General features: G+C 36.5%; 1 protein-coding gene across 1 annotated transcript in view; it reads left to right on the top strand.

Moving 5' to 3' along the window:
• Window positions 1-13,171: 13,171 nt before the first annotated feature.
• Window positions 13,172-20,986, top strand: part of LOC135203684 (transient receptor potential cation channel subfamily A member 1 homolog) — a 117,277-nt gene continuing 109,462 nt past the window's right edge. Inside the window, 1 exon segment of the mRNA XM_064233583.1 lies at window positions 13,172-13,413. The gene's annotated coding sequence lies outside the window, so the exon portion shown is untranslated.

Genomic DNA, 20,986 nt, shown 5'->3' with positions numbered 1-20,986 from the left:
ACAAATGAGTCGGCTGAAGAAGAGACTAAATTAGATTTTAAAAAAACGAATATATAGCTTATATACTCAAAGTTTACTGACAAGTATGGGAATATATTTTTGAATTTCTGTGTCATAATTTTCTCTTGTTTCTTAATGGCGAGTTTTTTTTTTTTTTTTTATTTAAGCATGAACTTCCCCAAGTAACAGGATCTTATGATGGAAAATAACCTTTTCTGAATTACCATATATATTTCCTGCGCATTATCTCCTATGTCTGAATGAGGAAAACAATAAATTTTCATAAGTACACATAACGTTGTAACTAGGGGAGGAGGTCAATATACTATACTTTTGCATGTCTACAAATTGAATGAGTATTCTCAATTACAATTTACAAATTGTACCATGTAAGCACGCACATAAAAATATTTCGTACCAAATACATTTGAAATGTCAAGTAAGGTCACGCCACCTTAACCATATTTGTAAGAAAATTTATGTTATATTACTGGGCATTGGTATTGTCCGTTATATAATTCTCTTGATATCAATAAATAGTAGACAAAATATGCTGCTGCGTTCACTCAAGAATTGAACCATCGTAATGGAATACATGAATTATGAAGATCCATTGTTTATGTTTACGGGGGTTGAGAGGCAGAAAGCGCGTGTCAGATGTCTCTTGTTTACTTTGAACTGTTTGATTGTGCCATCTTGAGGCGTATTATATTTTTAGTGATTTCATAGTGAAATTGCATCTGAATAATGTGACTTTCGAAAATAGTGGTGTGTGTTATACGAGGGGATGAAAATACTGATGAAAATCGAAAGACTAAAGTTATGGAGGAGTTATGAAGTTCCATGTCCTGTGTGTGTGTGTGAGAGAGAGAGAGAGAGAGAGAGAAAGGAGGGTGTAATTGCTGTATGGATAGTTATTGACTGAATTGTTTGTTGGTGGGTTCTGGGCTGTCTGCTGGTGCTGTTGATTGTTAGGAGTTCTGTGTTTTTAGCTGGTTTTCAGTCATTCTTGGGTTAGAGCCTGTGACAGCCATTAGTGTTAGCAGCAGTGTGTTGAAGGCATTTTGGTCAGATAAGTTGTGTTTTGTTGATTTGTTTTTGGTTATTGTTAAGTTAGTGTTGTTTGCTTAGAGTTGTTGTGCCTGTGCTATTGTCTTTGTTGCTGTTGTGATTTTTTGTGTTGGTTGTGCAGTGGTCTTTTGTTGTGTTGTGTTGTTATGTTCCTTGGTTGGTTGCTGTGTTGTTAGGTTGTGGTTGTGTTCCTTGATTGTTGTTGTGTTGCTGTTGTCCTTGGTTGTTGTGTTGTTGAGTTGTTTGGTTGTAGTCCTTGGTGTTGTTGTGTTGGGTTGTGGTGTCGTGGTTCTTGGTTGGTGTCCAGTGACCTTAACCAGTGGACAGCACAGGATAGCCCGGAGTAACTGGATTGATTGGTAAGTACATGTGTTTTGAGAGAGTTTTTTTTTTTTTTTTTTTTTTTTTTTTTTTTTTTTTTTTTTTTTTTTTTGTTTTTTTTTTTTTTTTTTTTTTTTTTTATTTATTTATTATTATAGGTGTAGGTCAATTGTCCTGCTGTATTTCTGAGGGTGGGTTTGGCAGCTGGATCGATTAGGTTAATGTGGGGAGGGTTTTGCCACTTTTTTTTTTTTTTTTTTTTCTAGCTTGTGATCCCGCCACAAAGTGCTGGTGCCAAATTGCCATAGGCTATGTTCCAAAGTTAAATTTCCAGATACTTTTCAAAACAAACAAACAAAAAAACAAAATCCAGGTACAGTTAAAGGTTTTATTAGGTAACATTTGTTAGTGGAAAAGTTGCATACTCTAAAAAAAAAAAATTATGGGAGTGTAAATTATGACCACTATAGTGCGTTTACTTTTCTAAGATCGCTAGGGTGTGGCCTGTACAAAAATCATACGTTGCCAATTTTCACGTTATGGTAATCACATTAGCTTCATGGAGTCTATTGAAATAGTTTTTATTTCTTAAAATGTGATTCTTTGCTTGCATCAGATATTTTGAGTATATCTTATTTCGCATATTCTTCGTGAAAACCTCAGTTTCACTAATGAAAATGAAGATATGGCATATTTTTTCCTGGGCGATGCCACATCTGAGTTCAGGGGACTTATGTGTTTTAAGAGGATTTAAAAGGTCATGGTCAATATTATTAAAGGATACTCGCACTCGATCACCCACTGTGAAAAGTATGGACAACCCAGCCCAAATGACTCCCGTAAACGTCTTCACCCACCACCGGAGGCCAAGGAAATAGTCGATAATTTCCTGAAATACTTAATTTTATAAAAAAAAAATCCATGAAGGTCCTGTAACTGATGTTTCGAAGGCTATCCAAAGAACATCTGAAGCAACAAGTGTCAGAAATGACTATTCGTAGACTTGAGAAGCAAGAGAAGCAGGAAATATAGTGGAATCTCCAGTGTTTCAAAAAAGAAAAGAGAAAGTGAATCCTGTGACTGACTTGGATGATTTTGATAAAAATGTTATGCAGAGAAGGAATGTGTGGTTGTCTTTTCCAAGGGCATAATAGATCGATTGACTTATGAATTTATGCCTCAAGTCCAAACACCGGAGCCAGCAGGCCACTCAGCGCATCTATAATTATAGAAAGAGAAAGAAGGAATAGCTAAGTAGAATCGGGAATGGAAAAAAAAAGTTAACAGGGAAGAAGCAAACCTTTTCCCTCGACTCCCAAGGTCTAAAGCGAATCCTCCTAAGAAGGATTATATCTGCGGGAAGCATTTAATGGGACTTACTTACCCGTAGATATGACAACTCTGCGTTTTCTACCTGGCCCCACCCTAGCCAAGTCTATTGGCCTTGATCCTAGCGATCTTAGAAAAGTAAACGCAGTATAGACTAACTTACCTTTGTTGATAAGGAAGCTCGCAGAAGCTTACTACAAGATAGGCCTACCTATTCTTGGCCTAGGTTGATTTACTTGGTAATTGATTTCAGCAAATAAAGCTTCGGAATCATTGGAAAGTGCCAAAAACGAAATTTTTTTGACAAAAAAAAAACGGTTAATCCACGGAGTCACTGGACTAGGGCATTTTAGGTAAGTAAATGCAACTATAACTATAGGATTGGATAGCATGTAAGTGTCAGATATGTTGTTTAAATCTCTCTCTCTCTCTCTCTCTCTCTCTCTCTCTCTCTCTCTCTCTCTCTCATTATTATTATACTAGGCAAAACCGCTTTTGTTATCCCTGGGAAACCTATTATTATTAATTATTAATATTATCATCCAGCATTAACATAGACTCAGACCGAACAAAGTCAAATAAAGCCATGAATAGTAGTAGGATAAGAAAACTCCAGAGCTGACCAGTTGTTTTGAATTAAACTGGGAAGACTATAATTTATAGTGAATAAGAGGACTTGTGTGGACCACTGAATTAAGACGAAAGAATAAATAGGCACAACGTTAGAAAATATGCAGTCGTTTCCATGTCTAGCGCAGCACACACCGTTAGACTAATGACTCTTGAATATTTCATGTTGACAAACTTCCCCAAAAGTATGGTCATTGTTCCCGTCCGGCGGCTCCCTCAATGGTAATAAGAGGCTATGTATGGTATACAGGAAATTGTACTTGTTACGGGTTGCCAAAAAGCAAAACCCAATGCTGGTATAAGGCTAGTTAAATCTACAACAACGGCAACAATGACCTTTCCACTATTCTAGAACAAGTCCTACAGGCAACGCCATTGTGTTACCGCAGTATCCCAGAAAAAAAGTTATTGATGGAAGTGAAGTTGACACCTATCAGTCCCTCTTAGTTTGAAAGTGGTCACTGAGGTGTCGTAAAAGATTCGAATATTTTATGTTTTATAGCCAAATAATTTTGTTTATTTTTAAGTGATTATTGTGTTGAACTGACGGTAATTTCATAAGTGTTATGTTACTGTGACATTAACAAAGGTTATATCTTGACAGAAGGTCAGATTTGGGGAGTTATAATCTGTAATCAACTCTTTAAAAGATTGTTTATATGAAAGGTTATTTGTACCTACGAAATATAATTAATCGTAATAAAGTATGATTCAACCAGGACAATATTACTTAAGCTTAAAGATGAAAATAACCCAGCCGTAGATATTGCATGATGCAACGTAATTATTTGTGGCGTTGTGCATAACATAACAGTGTAAATAGTATGTGCCAGTATGAAAAGATTCGTGCCGTGTTAGATAAATAAATTAACAAGACCTTAAGGAATCCATGGACAATTAACACAACAATTAAACTGATCATTCGCTATTCTCAATTAAATCAGATTCCGTTATTACGTAGAAATGACACTGAATATGTAAGATCGGTGCTGACAAATGGCACCGTTTTCACGGAAGTGCCACGAAAAGAAGTATAATCTCGATGACGTCATGTCGTGTCTGGAGTATGATTGGTCGGTGCCACCAGGTACGAGGGGAACTATTGATGCAGGAAACCCCTCGTGGTCCATCGGTAGTTTGTCCTGACGATCTGTCAAGTGAGGTTGGCGTCAATTACACGTTGCTGCTGGTCATGAGAGGAGGGAATCGAGAAATTGCAAGTCCCTTTGGGGCAATGAAGTAGGCCTAGATGTGCATATTCCAAAGACCTCCGAAGTAGTCCTATACCTCCAAAAACATTCGGAGTAGGCTTATAGTTCCGGAAACATTCAAAGTAGTCGTATTCTTCCAGGAACATTCGAAGTAGGCCTGTACATTCGAATTAAGCACATACCTCCCAGAGGCCTTTAGAGATAGGCCCACGAGTTGCAAAACTTTTGAAATAGTTCCGTACCTTTTAAGGATCTTTCGAGAAAAGTTTGTACTCTACAGATACGTTTGAAACTCAACGTTTCAGAGTTCTTCGAAGTAGAGCCTATACGTCTCAGAGAATTCCAAGGTTGTCATATATGTTCCAGTGGACATTGATTTCAAAGGTAAATAACGAAAGTTCATTGTGAAATAACTTTTGGTTTTTGCATTACGAGAGCAATAATTATTGAATTAACTTCTGACAAATGGAAAAAAATAGGCTACATGCAGTCAAAATGAAAAGTACATAAATAATAATGCCAGTTACATGTGTCTACTACATCAATTTATTAAAATATGACGTATGGCAATGGAAGAAATCAAGGAATAAACACAGATTTGACCAAAACTCGATTTATAAGGATTAATTTGGTAATCTGATGCTTCCAGTATCGGTTTATGATATATATATACATATATATATATTATATATATATATATAGATATATATATATATATATATATAATATATATATATATATATATATTGTTTGTTTGTTTTATTAACTTGCCGTCTATACATATATGTACTCGTTAACAATTATCATAGTATTACTAACACTTCTGTTAGTACTATATCATCTTCCAATATACATGTAACGAAATATGTATACAAGATATTTCTTCCATTTCTTGTAACCTTGTCAGACTATTACCTCATGTCATTCAAATGAACTCTCCTTGCCACCGATAATCGGTAGACTCTCTCTCTCTCTCTCTCTAAACATTCGTAAACGGGTAGAGTTTTTATATTCACGAGTAGGATATCTGTAGGTACTACGTTTTTCATCTCTCTCTCTCTCTCTCTCTCTCTCCCTATCTCTATCTTCTCTCTCTCTCTCTCTCTATCTCTCTCTCTCTCTCTCTCTCTCTCTCTCTCTCTCTTATATTTGCGAGGATCTGTAGGTACCTGGTAGGTCGTGTATTTTTTTTTCTTATCGGAAGATATAATTTGTGACGACGCCGATATACTGGCACTAGTTTATAAGTCAGCTCTCTTGATTTCTCTTCTGAGATCTCGTTTAGAGGTTTCTTTATTTTAGCATAAATAAAGAGAGCATTGTATTTTCACGAGGCCTATCTGAATACCATCATGATTAGGCCCATCTTGATATTTTGAAGTTTGTGGGGAGAATTAATTGCATTTTATCAAGTTGCTCCTTCATCGATCGGCGATCGTTAGCGACTAAGAGAGAACTCGATAGTGTGTCATTTGCAGGCGGAAGTTAAAACGCTTCCGGTTTTTTAAAGTAAATGAGTCTCTCTCTCTCTCTCTCTCTCTCTCTCTCTCTCTCTCTCTGTTTATATCTTGGGCTTTTGGCTGTTGTGTTCTAATGCATTCCGTCATCGTCATATATACTGTATATCCACATAATATCACCTCTCTCTCTCTCTCTCTCTCTCTCTCTCTCTCTCTCTCTCTCTCCAACCTATTCTTCAAGTGTCACGCGAATTATTAATGCCGGTTTGATTGTGCTGTCTGCTGTATTACGCGTAATGGTCTCTGTACCGCCTTCCAGTATCGCTTATCTGTCGTTACTTGTGTCATGGCAGTTTCATTGTGTACTTTGTCAAAAGACATCCAAGGAATGCGTTAGTAGTTTATACTCAGTAATGATTTATTTCTTTGTTTATTAGAATATGCTTTCAGATTACTCCTAAAAGTTTACTGTTTGTTTATTATTGTAATGTGCGGTATGGTTTTGAGAATTATATACGTATATGGTAGTTACGGGTAGACCGTAATGATTAGGCCTGTGTGGGGTTTCTTCTTTGGTGGGCTTGTTCCATATGAATAGGTTTCATCTTCTGAATAATAATAATAAGAAACACCAGCTACTTTGCAGTGGTACGAACACCAACCTGAAGGAGTGATAGAAAGCGATCAGGCAAAGATCCTCTGGGACTATGGTATCAGAAGTTCCAGTGTTGCCAAAGCGAGGAGAACGACCAAAAGTGCGGAGAAGATTCGAGGGGGGAGTCATTGAATGCAGAGCTGAGGTCTGCACTCCTATCGTATGCGGCGCTGTAGGTCCGCATATATATTTATGCTTTTAAAATTTTTTCCATCAATAAAAAAAAAAAAATTAAAAAATTACATAGTATTCTTGAAAATACTAATATTTTTGAAAAATTAACCATTTTCACTAGTCTGGGAGTGTTCACGCGCCAATATCAGTTAAGAACCGATTTTGACAACAGCAGATGACGTAACCCAAATGTGATGTCTTTATATATAGGTTAATAAAATTTGGTCAATTTGTGAATTAATCTTAGGGTGAAGACTGACTTACATTATTGCAAAGTATAGTCATGTTTAATGAGTTTGTAGTTATTTATTTATTTATTTATTTTTTGAGAAAACATCTGCAAATATGTATAGGCAATTGCGTTAGTTGAAGTGATTCAACTGACCGAATAAGTTTCGATATCAGTATGCTAGGAAGTGGTGTATTATACTCGTGGATTTTCTTTATATTAATGTAGCTTATTGATAAAAAAGGACCAATTATGATGTGCTCTTTTCCAATTTTTTTAAACTCATAGCCATGAATAGGGCATTCGTTTGGCTTATAGGATTGCCACATGTACACCATAAATCATGCATAATATGCTGTCCATTCTCTTGGAGAAATATCTCATTTCAAAATATCCGGATGATAAAAGGTTGCATATAGACCTACATGTTTCATATCGTTTTTGTCAGTTTACAATGCTTATGACATTGATTTTAAGCCTAGACCTATGTTATATAATAGGTTGTTTATTATTATTATTGCTTCAGCAAACGTTTTGATTTAACATACAGCGTATTACCTAAAGTGACAAATGTGGCTTAATAAAGAAAAGAAAGAATAAACTACTTATGAATATCGAAGGATTTATGGAGCTTGTCAACTTACTCTGTGGCGAACGCAAAGAAATGAATGAAAAGCAACCGTTTTTAGTAAAGAAATACATTTCAGTGCAGTTTGTTTTGTAACTCCACACTTTTTGCTGAAAACTTTATGAATAAATTTACTTGCCCGTGTTCACTTTGTAGCCTGATTTACGCATCAAATCATATATAACAATCATAACTATAAAACAGTAATTATATATATATATATATATATATATATATATATATATCGAATGTAATAAATCAGCTTCAAGACTGAACACTTTACGCGTATCTCGTTCGATTCTAAATTTTACTATCATTAAAGTTACGCAATGCTTCAAAAGATATGAAGCAACTGAATTTCGGTAAGGGGAAAATCTAACTCTAAAAAGGTTTAATTAGTAAACCCAACTCATATACTGGTAAAGATACGGTTAATATAATATAACCAGGGTGACTATCTCGTCTAGTTAGTGTAGCAAAATAACATTGCTTGGTAATTAACACTACACCTCCCGGTGCGGAGGTAGAATTCTCGGTGTCTGTGCGGACTTCGCGGCAACCCTGATTCAGAACAGATAGGGTGATACGTGCAAATAGACCAGACGTGACGTTGATTGACAAAATCAAGAAGAAAGTATCACTCATTGATGTCGCAATACCATGGGACACCAGAGTTGAAGAGAAGAGAGGGAAAAATGGATAAGTATCTTAGATCTGAAAATAGAAATAAGAAGGATATGGGATATGCCAGTGGAAATTGTACCCATAATCATGGAGCACTAGGCACGATCCCAAGATCCCTGAAAAGGAATCTGGAAAAAACTAAATAGGCTGCAAGTAGCTCCAGGACTCATGCAGAAGAGTGTGATCCTAGAAACGGCGCACATAGTAAGAAAAGTGATGGACTCCTAAGGAGGCAGGATGCAACCAGGAACCCAACACTATAAATACCACCCAGTCGAATTAGAGGACTGTGATAGAGCAAAAAATAAATAAATAAAAATAATAATAATGCGCCCTTTTTATGAATTCTTACAAGGAGAAAATTTCCCTTTTCTTATGAAATTAAAAAAATTACCAGTTATGGTTCTCATAAGTAACTGTTTTTTTTTAATAATTTTTTTGACATTTCAGAAATTAATTACGTGTATTTAATTTGTGATCATTATTCGCAGAATTTCCTATTATTTTTCTAATAATTTTGCCCAAGTCGAGAAGTGTAACAATACCAGTCTCTCTCCTTGTTCTTAGGATGAGTCTAAATTGAGTGTGGTTTCACCACGGTATATGTACTTATTTACGGAGCCGATCTGATAGTGTTGTTGTTGTTGGTGTTGTTATTGCTGTTGTTGCCTAATTCATGAAGTGTAACAATACCAGCCTCTCTCCCCTAATATCGGTCTAAATTTGGTATGGAATGACCACGGTACTACTTCCCCACGGAGGTGACCTATTATTATTATTATTATTACTATTATTATTATTACTGTTGTTGTTGTTGTTACGAATGCACAATAACATTAAAAGCAAACGTCCGTAGAACTAAATTAATAAAAGAGATGTGTCCGGCACATAGGCGTGGTCGCTATCGAGACGTGCGTGCAATAGTCGTCCTTTGGTCTCTAGAACCACCTATCGGATACCCCTAGATCACCTATCATCCCTTATTAACCGAACCGACTATGGAGAGAGAGAGAGAGAGAGAGAGAACACTGATCTGAGAGAGAGAGAGACAAATTTCATTACCATAAAGAATATAGTTGTAGATACAGTCCGTGGGGTTTTGAAAAGCTGTTTACATGTCCTGTGTGTGTCAGTAAGTTTCGTGAACCACGCATATCTCTCTCTCTCTCTCTCTCTCTCTCTCTCTCTCTCTCTCTCTCTCTCTCTCTCTCTCTCCAGTATCGCCTAGGTCCGATTTTCTCTGATAAATTCGAAACATAATATGGGTGTGAAGATTCTCTCTCTCTCTCTCTCTCTCTCTCTCTCTCTCTCTCTCTCTCTGCCCCAGCATTTGTGTGTCAACATAGCCCATTTTGCTACAGCGTAAAGAATATCTAAAAGAAAAAAAAATGATCGAACTGACAGGGGAAGAATTCGTTCACGAATAATGCAGCGACGCTTATATCCTTTCCTTGAATTGATCCATAGTACGCTAATCTGTCGATTCATAATGTTGCTTGTTTGTCTGCTATTCAAACTTCGGTGGTATGATTACATTTCGTATGGATGATACGAAGAAATTTTATGATCACGCGATGGCATCATTTTAAAAAGTTCCAATTAGTATTTTTTTTTTTTTTTCATTCTTTTATGGTACTTCATTTTTCCACTGAAATCTCACCCTACCTCGTGTACTGAATAGCGTTGTGCTCATAAAATTCCTACAATGTTTTTCTGCGAGATTTACCTTTATAAATAAAAGAAGAATAATTGGAATTATCTAGACTTCATCAATCATTAAATCAAACAGTTTATAGGTCAGAATATTAGCCTTATAATTCCCAAGTTACGTAGCCACATAATTTCTCCGATTCCACTTTCCAGCCTCGATAGACGAAGTCCTACGTCCTATACATCCGGGTCAAGAAATCCTTCAGAACAGGAGGAAGGGCTTCCAGGACCATGCAAAGAGGGAGGGGTCCCAAGAACGAAAAACACGATGGTCGCGAATCACCGGAAATCGACAGATACGTGGAGGACCTCTTCTTCAGGTTGGTCCACCCAGCCCCTTCAGGCAATTATGCCATCGGCGCATCGCAAGAGGAAAAGGAGAAGGACCCCGTATTCGCCATTTCCTACGACGGCGGATCCTACGACAAGGACAGCGGTCTGCCTGACACGGTCAGGTCGAAGGATGGAGTTGTATATCCTGCGGAGCTTGTAGGCGCTTATCCGGTGACTTTGGTAGACGCCGGGTATGAACTGGGTCCTGATCTGACCAGGCCGCTGTCCGCGAAGTCCTCAAGGAGTCCCAAGTATCCCTACGGGCCGAGTAGGCTTGGGTCCTCAGTGTCTGTTGGGAAAAATGACAGAGCTTCGTACTCTTCGACACCTAGAGTGAAATTAGGTAAGTATAACATACTGGAAAGATGTTTTATTAATTGCACTGAAAGCGTTTTTTTTTTCTGATTGTTCACTGCATCTGTGCGCAAGGCTATATATATATATATATATATATATATATATATATATATATATATATATATATATATATATATGTGTGTGTGTGTGTGTGTATATATATATATATATATATATATATATATATATATATATATATAATGTAGTTATGTATTTATACTTTATAAAAAATATTTGTTTGCATAAAAAATTTAAATGTAAAATTACTGCATTGAAGAGAGCGAGAGAGAGGAGAGAGGGCGCGAAGAGAGTGAGAGGCGAGAGAGAGAGAGAGAGAGAGAGAGAGAGAGTTTGAAATGATTGCAAACAACAATTATATTACAATAGATAATTTGTATAGATAGCAGGAAAAATAGAACAAGTACTATGTTGTTCTTGCATAAACATAATATATACAGTTTTTTAAGGGAAAATATTTCGTTAAAAAAGCATCACAAGAACAGTCTCTCATATATTATATATATATATATATATATATATATATATATATATATATATATATAAACGTATTCAATAAACACAGAGAGACCCAGTTAATATATAAATGTTGCGCCAGTATAAAAAAAAAATCTGAAGAAAACGGAAACCTTTTACGTGGGTAACTCGCGTCAATCTTTGGTCTGAGTCAACAATTAGGGAAGTGGTACCGTCTGGTAATGTTTGTAAAGGTTCCGGGACAACAAACCCTTTTATGGCTGAATAAATGCCCGCTGTGTATACATACCCGGAGTCAACTTAGTTTTTATAAGAGATACTGGAAGTTCATTTTTATTTTGGGGTATATATATTTTGGTATGGAGGGTTTGGTCTATATATATATATATATATATATATATATATATATATATATATATATTATATATATATATATATATACATATAATTAAAGTATACTGTATATATACACACAAAGCTAACCATGCATGTATTCACCACATTAACATATGTAGAAATTGGCATGTTTATATTATTGTAACCGTTGTTACAATCTATAAGAAAGCATAAGATTACATATGTATATTCGTTATCACTTATTTATATTTATATTATTACTTTTACGTCTGAAATAGTTATATACGCAAACATACTTAACGTCATTATTAATAACGAATGCGTGTATTTCAAGCATTTATCACGCGAGCTGCCACTGAGGAAAAAAGAAAGAAAGGAAAAAAAGGAAACTCCTTCCTGAGAGATAGCGAGGAAAACGCCTCACTTCCCTACGCTTAGTAGGTCTTTCCTCCCCCCCGTTTGCTCACCATCCCATAGTTATTGATTTGGCAACGCTGGCGCCAGGATGTGTTGCGAAGGAGGGAAAATTTGACTCTCTCTCTCTCCCTCTCTCTCCTCTCTCTCTCTCTCTCTCTCTGAGCAAGGAGACCGGTTTCTCTGTATGGGTTACTGTTCATTCTTGTTCTATGAAAAGACCATTAGACTATGATACACTGGATCTCTCTCTCTCTCTCTCTCTCTCTCTCTCTCTCCTCTCTCTCTCTCTCTCTCTCTCTCAGCAGCATTCTCATATATTCTTCCTATATATATATATATATATATATATATATATATATCTATATATATATATATAATATATATATATATATATATATATATTATATAATGTAATGCAGGTAATAGTAGCCATATTTAGTTTTTGCTGCTTACATACGGACCTTCAGAATTACTCAATGAAATTAATTATTTTAATAATATTTCATAGTTTGCATTCACCTGTTGCTGATTTTAAGAGTGTAGTCGCATGTCGAATATCTTGCCTAACAGTCATTATTTGTTTATTATCGACCGAGTATACTTTATCAAATCGGAAACGACTTTCAGTTTTTACATTTATCTTTTATTAATAAGCTTTAAAACTCTTTCCCATTCATATTTCAAAGCTTCGAAAACTTCAAATTCAACTTGCTGTCTCTCCAGTCATGTTTTCAGGCTTCCCAAATCTCCGAGAGAAAATCAATTCTCTAGAAACTGGCAACTCGACGAGATTATCGCTCGCCCCATCATTTTCTTTGAAGTACGTCGTGATTCAGAACAGCGGTGCAGATTTCGTAATGTTTCGAGACGGAATTCAGTAATACCAGTATGACCCGATGAAAGAAACTCGACAAATGAAGAGAAGAGTAATTAATTATGACTGAATAGAACAGTAATCATCATTATTACAACTCCAGAACACAATGTCTCATCTTGATTCGTAGTAATGTGACTAGTCAGCCTACTCTTAAAATCGTAAACAAAACGTGGTTGCACGCAGACGCTCTCTTTACAAACGCATCTAACCCATAACGTTTGTGTTTCGAAAGATTCTGCCTGGGCCAAATGATCATAATCCTAACCTTTCATAGCCTCATTTCAGTCGTAAGACTTTTTGTGATCGCTAGAACTTGAAAGGACGAGAAGTATCTCCTCCGGGTCTTAGAAACTGGCCACATCGAGGTATGGGAGATCCTAGACCGAGAGTAGTGAACATCAGTCTGGTCTTGGTTGAGTGTTAAGAAGGTCCTTGCCGACTGGATGCCGCATTCCTGTCGTCACTGACAACACAGGTATATGTCATTTTCCTTTATTTTAATTCTTACCTAAATAACACGACATCACCGGGGACCTTATGGTGAATTTCGTCCCGAGGATTGCATCTGATAAAATCGGTGAATGGGGAGGTCGTTATATCGGGGTTTGCCTACTACGCTGAGTTACCAGTTACCTGTGATGTCGAATGAAAATGGCATGGCATATTTTTTCATATTCTTAATATAACTGAACAACGCTGTTAGCCGAGGTCATTATTTGATTGTTAGCTATTAATATGTAGTAAAATTGATCTAAATCACCAAAAATTGACGGTGTCAATTGAAAAACACATGGCGCCACGGATAGGGGCGGGTAAATATCCCACTTTGACAACTGTGCTGTGTTACTCAGTTTAGATGCCAAAATGTGATGTGTTTTGTAGTATACAAATGTTAATTTCGATTTAAAAAAGCGTATATTTCGATGCTGCAGATCATTTAAAAGATATATCATGTTTCAGTAAGTTTTATATTTTTAACATAAAGACTTTACAGTGAAAACGACAAGCGATTCCCTTAAGGTCTTGTTCTTACATAACACGGTCGTAATTTTTTTATTCTCTCTCTCTCTCTCTCTCTCTCTCTCTCTCTCTCTCTCTCTCTCTCTCTCTCTCTCTCTCTCTCTGTAACTGTATTTATTATGCAAGAGGATATTGCAGAAACGGAGAAAATTGCAGATTCAGACACAAAATGAATAATTTATTGATGAAGGAAGATCAAATATTATGGAAAAAAGTTGGATTTTTTTAATGTCAGAATTTCTGGAAATGAAAAAAAGAACAACATACCAGAACAGGAAAGAGACATGGGAAAATCCATATTACTACCAGTATTAAATGAAGGAGAAAACACGCAAACCATCATAGTGATGAATGCGCAGGGTTTAGTTACGAGTAACTCAAAAAGAAAAATAGAGTACTTAGAAGAACTAACCCAAAATGAAAAGAAAATAGATATAATGAATATAAGTGAAACCTGGTATTCCCAAGAGACTGGGAATGATGATCAAATAAAAGGGTTCCAAACTTATAGATCAGATAGAAAAAATAGGAATCAAGGGGGAACCGCAATATATGGGAAAAGACAAAAAACAAGGAAAAATATATGAGAAATATAGTAACTCAGAATGTGAACTAATAGCGGTAGAATTTGAATCTGAAAAATTGATGAACTAGTAATATATAGACCTCCTAATACTAAAGAGTTTGACTTAATAATTGAAAAATTGGATGATATATGTAGAAATCACAAGGACTGGACTATTCTCCTATCTGGTGACTTCAACTTTCCTTTCGTAGAATGGAAAGAACGAATAGGAGATTGTGGTTGTACTTATACATATAAAAAATAAGAGAGTAATAGTAGTGCAGAAGATAAGAGGCAATTTGAAAAGCTATTAGATATGCTACTAGAATACAACATTCAACAAATAAATCACCTGCAACAAGAAAGGAAAATACTATTTAGACCTAGTATTTGTGAACGAGATGAATATGTTAAAGAAATAATAGTTTATAATGCGAATATTTCAGACCATAATGTCATAGAATTAACAGTTCATTCCAAAGCAAGTGAAAATAGAGATAAGCAAGAAATGAAAAAGTGGGAAGGATATGGAAAATACAAACTTCTACAGTAAAAAATAAAAATAAAATAAAATGGTCAGAAATTTAATGAAGAATTAAACAAAAGATTGGGATAACATTTTCGTAAGTGATGACATAATGGGTAAATACGGAGATATTATATAAAATATTGGAGAAAAATAGTGGAAAAATATATACCGAAGAAGAAACAGTAAACATCATTCATGCATACCAAGAGACAGAAGGATCTTGTTCCAGAAAATCAGAAAGTGGAAAAAAGGTCTTGCAAAAAAAAAAAAAATAAAGAAAAAAATGCATGGAAAGTTATAGAACTAAAAAGTAAGATAGAAAATGCAGAACAAAGATTATACAATCAAAAGAAAATGAAAAACGGGACTTGGAAGAAAAAACCCTATTAAATATCAAGCAAAAAACCCCAAGCTATTTAAACTCATATGCGAAGAAGATGAATAAAAGAAGAATAGAAATAGGCCCTCTGAGAATTGAAGGGAGATTAACGAATGAAAAAAAAGGAAATTTGCAACATACTGCAGAACGATATAAGAGAGAATTCACCCTAGAATAGATAATGAAGATAATGATATAGAAGTAAGGGATGAAAATAGTGAATATTTAGCTGACATAGATATTAATGAAGCTGATATTGTGCAGGCTATTAATGAAATTAAAAATGGAGCGCTGCAGGGCCTGATGGAATTCCTGCTATTTGTTAAAGAAAGTAGTTCATTCTATCGCAAAGCCACTTGCAATATTATTAAGACAAAGTGTAGATACAGGCAAGATTTATGATGAGCACAAATTAGCATATATACCCCACCCCTACTTTCAAAAGTGGATCAAGACTAGAGGCAAGTAATTATAGCCCTGTGAGTCTACACAATCACATTTATGAAAGTGTATGAAAGGGTAATGAAGAAAAATATTATGAAACATTTAATAAAAAATAATTTGTTTAATAAAGGACAACAGGTTTCGTACCCGGAAAAAGTACACAAACCCAACTGTTAGTCCACCGTGAGAACATATTCAAAAATATGAAAAGCGGAAATGAAACAGATGTGGTTTATTTAGACTTTGCAAAAGCTTTTGATAAAGTAGACCATAATATATTAGCGAAGAAAATTAGAAAACACAATATCGTGGATAAAGTAGGAAGATGGTTAAAAGAATTTTTACACAACAGAAAAACAGATAGTTATTGCAAACGACGAGAAAATCGGATGAAGTCAAGGTAATATCCGGTGTGCCGCAAGGTACGGTGTTAGCTGCAATACTGTTTGTTATTATGATTGAAGACATAGACAATAATGTGAAGGATTCGGTAGTGAGTAGTTTCGCAGATGACACAAGAATAAGTAGAGAAATTACTTGTGATGAAGATAGGAACGACTCTACAAAGAGACCTTAACAAAGTATATGATTGGGCAGAGGTAAATAGGATGGTATTTAACTCTGATAAATTTGAATCAATAAATTATGGAGACAGAGAAAGAAAGCTATATGCATATAAGGGACCTAATAATGAGACCATCACAAATAAGGAAGCAGTTTAAAGACCTTGGTGTGATGATGAATAGGAACATTGTTATGCAATGATCAAATAGCACTCTGTTGGCAAAATGTAAAGCAAAAAATGGGAATGTTGTTACGGCACTTCAAAACAAGAAAAGCTGAACACATGATTATGCTTTATAAAACATATGTTCGTAGTCCACTTGAATATTGCAATATGATATGGTACCCACACTATCAAAAGGATATTGCACAAATAGAGAGTGTACAAAGGTCCTTTACAGCTAGAATAGAAGAAGTTAAGGACCTAGACTACTGGGAAAGACTACAATTCTTAAAATTATATAGTCTAGAAAGGAGAAGAGAACGCTACATGATAATTCAGGCATGGAAACAGATAGAAGGAATAGCAGAAAATATCATGGAACTAAAAATATCAGAAAGAGCAAGCAGAGGTAGATTAATAGTACCCAAAACTATACCAGGAAAAATAAGGAAAGCACACAGGACATTAATCCACTACGCACCAGCATCGATAATGCAGCGTCTATTCAATGCGTTGCCAGCTCATCTGAGGAATATATCAGGAGTGAGCGTAGATGTGTTTAAGAATAAGCTCGACAAATATCTAAACTGCATCCCAGACCATCCAAGATTGGAAGATGCAAAATATACCGGAAGATGTACTAGCAACTCTCTGGTAGACATTAGAGGTGCCTCACACTGAGGGACCTGGGGCAACCCGAACAAGATGTAAGGTCTGTAAGGTAAGGTAAGGTCTCTCTCTCTCTCTCTCAAGAATGGCCACGTTGTTTTTTGGGCCCTCTTGTCAGATATAGCCTTTCACTTTATCTGTGTTCTGGTTTGCAGATTCTTAAATTGCCTCAGTTAATGTCTTTCTTGTTACATTAGTAAATTTCTTGTATGTAAAGAAGAGAAAACTTATTATGGTGCATTTTGCGTAGAATTTATAAGAAACGTTCTTAATCACCCATATAATATACTTACGTAAGCTATGGATACTGTTACACGCACTCATCTCTCTCTCTCTCTCTCCATATATACACGATTATATAGCCTACATACATATCCATAGACCATAGACCATACGCCATTTCCCTTTAGCTTTCTAAGGCCCAGCAAATATTTTAGGATGTGTGTGGGTGCTTGTGTTGAGAGAGAGAGAGAGAGAGAGAGAGAGAGAGAGAGAGAGAGAGCTGATGATGGTAGGAACAATCACAACGTTCTTCGAACAGAAGAGTTCTTTTTTTCTTTCCAGATGTTCAAGGTCAGGGATTTTCCCACTGACTGGAATATACAAACACTGACTAACTCACTTGGTCGGGTTGCGCCACGTTTTACCGTACAGAGGCCGTCGGGAAGGGCACCCTGAGACTCTTATCCTAGTCAGGGACAGGTGGAAACAAGTGATAGAGAAAGGGAAAGGATAAATAGGAAACGATTGATGGAAAGATTACTCAAGGGGAAACAGATGGTTAGTCGATGTCTTACAATCCCTTCTGGAAGCTATGACTTCCCTAACCGCCGCCCCCCTCCCCCCCTTCCTCCAACACTTTCCGTGTTTGTCTGCATTCCTTCAGTTTTTGTCGTTATTTACTTCCACTGCCGTCGGCTTTATTTAAAAAAAAATGTAGAGGTTTGGACAGAGAAACATGATTTCGCTTTCGTAAGCCTAATACTCGCTTAGAGCATACTACTGCGATCCATACTAGCTATAATTAAGTCTGCGTATACATATATACGTCTTGCACACGTTTAGACGCAATAATTGTTTAATGTGTTAATTCCCCTTATACGCGCTTAGACATTCCATGAGCTTTTTTGGTGCGTCAGTACACTTTTATACAACTGCGTATGGCCTACACTTAGACCTACCACTCGGAGCCATGTGCTGGTGTGTTGGTAATCATTATATAAGTGTATACAATAACAAAGAATATAAACACTGACATTTATTTGCTGCCTGACACTGAACTTCGTTTGAGTCATGCCAAATGTCACGGTAAAGCTATTAAATGTCATTCCAGGTTCCAGACGGATATTGATCTAAAGAAACTGTGCTAGATTTGATTTTCTAGAATGTGAGGCAGAATATATTTCCGGATTTGAATGTTTTATTATTATTATTATTATTATTATTATTATTATTATTATTATTATTATTATTATTACGCATAAGTCTAGAAACGAAATATCTCACGGGCTGAAATCACTTCCTGTTAGAGGAGCATACTATTGGCTAGAAGAGATGCGTAGCCCTAATATACAATATAATATAAGCGAAATCTTAGGAATGATTTTCATTGTCATAATATCCTTCATCCCGACTCATAGATGAGAATTACAGTCTACGTCAGTAGTATTTCTTATACAGTATGTGTGATGGTAGCCAAAGGCCTTGACTACTTTATTAGGCAAGAGGGTCTACCCCATTCTGTAGTTACTGACATATCTCAGCGACTTCAAGCAAAATCTGGGACTAAGTGACACACACACACACACACACGCACACTAAGGACTTACGTAAATCTACCAAACAGGTTGACATATAAGAACGAAGTAAAAAATGGCAAAGTGATATTTGTAATAGCCAATAAGAGATCAGTAGCCGTGCAATATTGAGAAGGTCTAGATCAAGAGATTTTTACGGTTGCTAAGTCATAATTCTTTCTTTATCAACATGCAATTTAACGTTGAGGAATTCGAGAAGTGCAGGTTATTGCACTGTTGAGAGAGAGAGAGAGAGAGAGAGAGAGAGAGAGAGAGAGAGAGAGAGGGAGAGAGAGAGAGAGAGAGAGAGAGAGAGAGAGAGCAGAACTGTCTTGCTTGCCCATCCAGCTTCCGTTGACAACCAGGAAGTGATTTGAATTTCGCAGACAGGACATGGTTATTGTAGTGTATTTACACTAAATCATGAGATTTTTTCCTTTTGAAATTAGGAAATTTGGTTTTCTTCCTCCTGATACGCGGACCCTTTTTTGTGTTTTTGTACCAGTGAACCTTGTTGAGTTTTTATGATGTTTAGGTACAGGAACTCGACACCAAGAAGAATAAAATAAAGGGATTTGGAATTAGGAGGTTAGAAACAGTTGGGTAAAGATTCCAATACTGGCGCAGAACGCTGCTTATATAGTTCCCCAGGTAAACACCATAAGTACCCCAGTTCAATCACCTGGTGCCGAGCATGTTCAAAGCAGGTAAATAAAGTTGCAACATCCACAGGGACTGCCTTTATAAAATGTTGAGGGGTGACCTTTCTGAGTAGTGAACCATTTCATGTTTTTAGACAAGCGATAAGTACAGGTTTTAATCGGCGGTTTGAAAATTTAACAAGTCTCGCTAAGATATGGGTCTGTTGGGGCAAAGAGATGGGGAAATCTAGCTTTGTGTAAGTTATTTAAAATTTCGTTGATAAAAGAGCAGACAGTTTTCCCATTAGGAGAAATAACCATGATTTTTGCTTTCATTTTTCCTTTGAACTAGAGAAGTAAGGCGATTCCTGACAGATACAGAAGAGGCAAGCCAAGCTTACAATGACCTCTGTGCTTACTTCCTCAACCAGGCGAAGGAACAGCACCAGGTAAACCATGGGGCAGAAAGTGAGAACCCGGGAAGAGGACACATGCTCCAGTAACCAGGGCTTTGCTAAGGAATGTCTAAGATGTAGTGTTTGCTCTCAGTCAGCCAGAGTTCCCAAAGTATCGGAGCGTAATGGGGAAAGATCGAAAGGTGGGAAGTACAGAAACATGAGCGGTCAAGAACCCCAGATGGGGAAGATATTTCGTAGTTAAAATTTGAAAGGAAAAAGAGCAAGAGTATTAGATGCATGACTGTAACGGTTAGAGGCTTTTACACCACGAAAACAGTGTCGGTTCATGACACCTGCCACATTGGTCTAAATACCACAAATGCCTAACAAGCAATTCTTCCACTTGACATTTAGCCTATTACGATGGCATTGTAGGTCCCAAAAGATAACGCCCCGTTGATAACATTCGAAATTTCGTGTTAATGTCCATATCAGCACGGTTAACAAGCGTAGCTCAAAGAAAGGGCCACAGATATGATAGGCTGACATGTAACCTGTGACATATAGCGAGTGGATTATTGTTCTTTTGATACCCGAGGTATTGTGACGTCGTAACCAGCTGGTACGTTCTTACACATCCCCTTGTAGGTTAACGAGGGCGGTGATTCATGGGTAATTGATCCGATAGACCTATATTGTAATTTTTAAGATTTTAGTCGTTTTTTTTTAATGCTCCCTCTAGCCACACCGAACCAGTTGAAGTTACAAGGACGGAAACTAGACTTATACGTTAGACCCATGGACGAAGCAGACTTTGAGACGGACGACCTGGAATTGGAGCGGAAGTGGGAGATGCTCCCGTCGGCCTATGTGGACAGGC

The sequence above is a fragment of the Macrobrachium nipponense genome, chromosome 36 (assembly GCF_015104395.2).
Source record: "Macrobrachium nipponense isolate FS-2020 chromosome 36, ASM1510439v2, whole genome shotgun sequence".
Classification (NCBI taxonomy): Eukaryota; Metazoa; Arthropoda; class Malacostraca; order Decapoda; family Palaemonidae; genus Macrobrachium; species Macrobrachium nipponense.
This window is presented reverse-complemented; position numbering and strand designations above follow the sequence as displayed.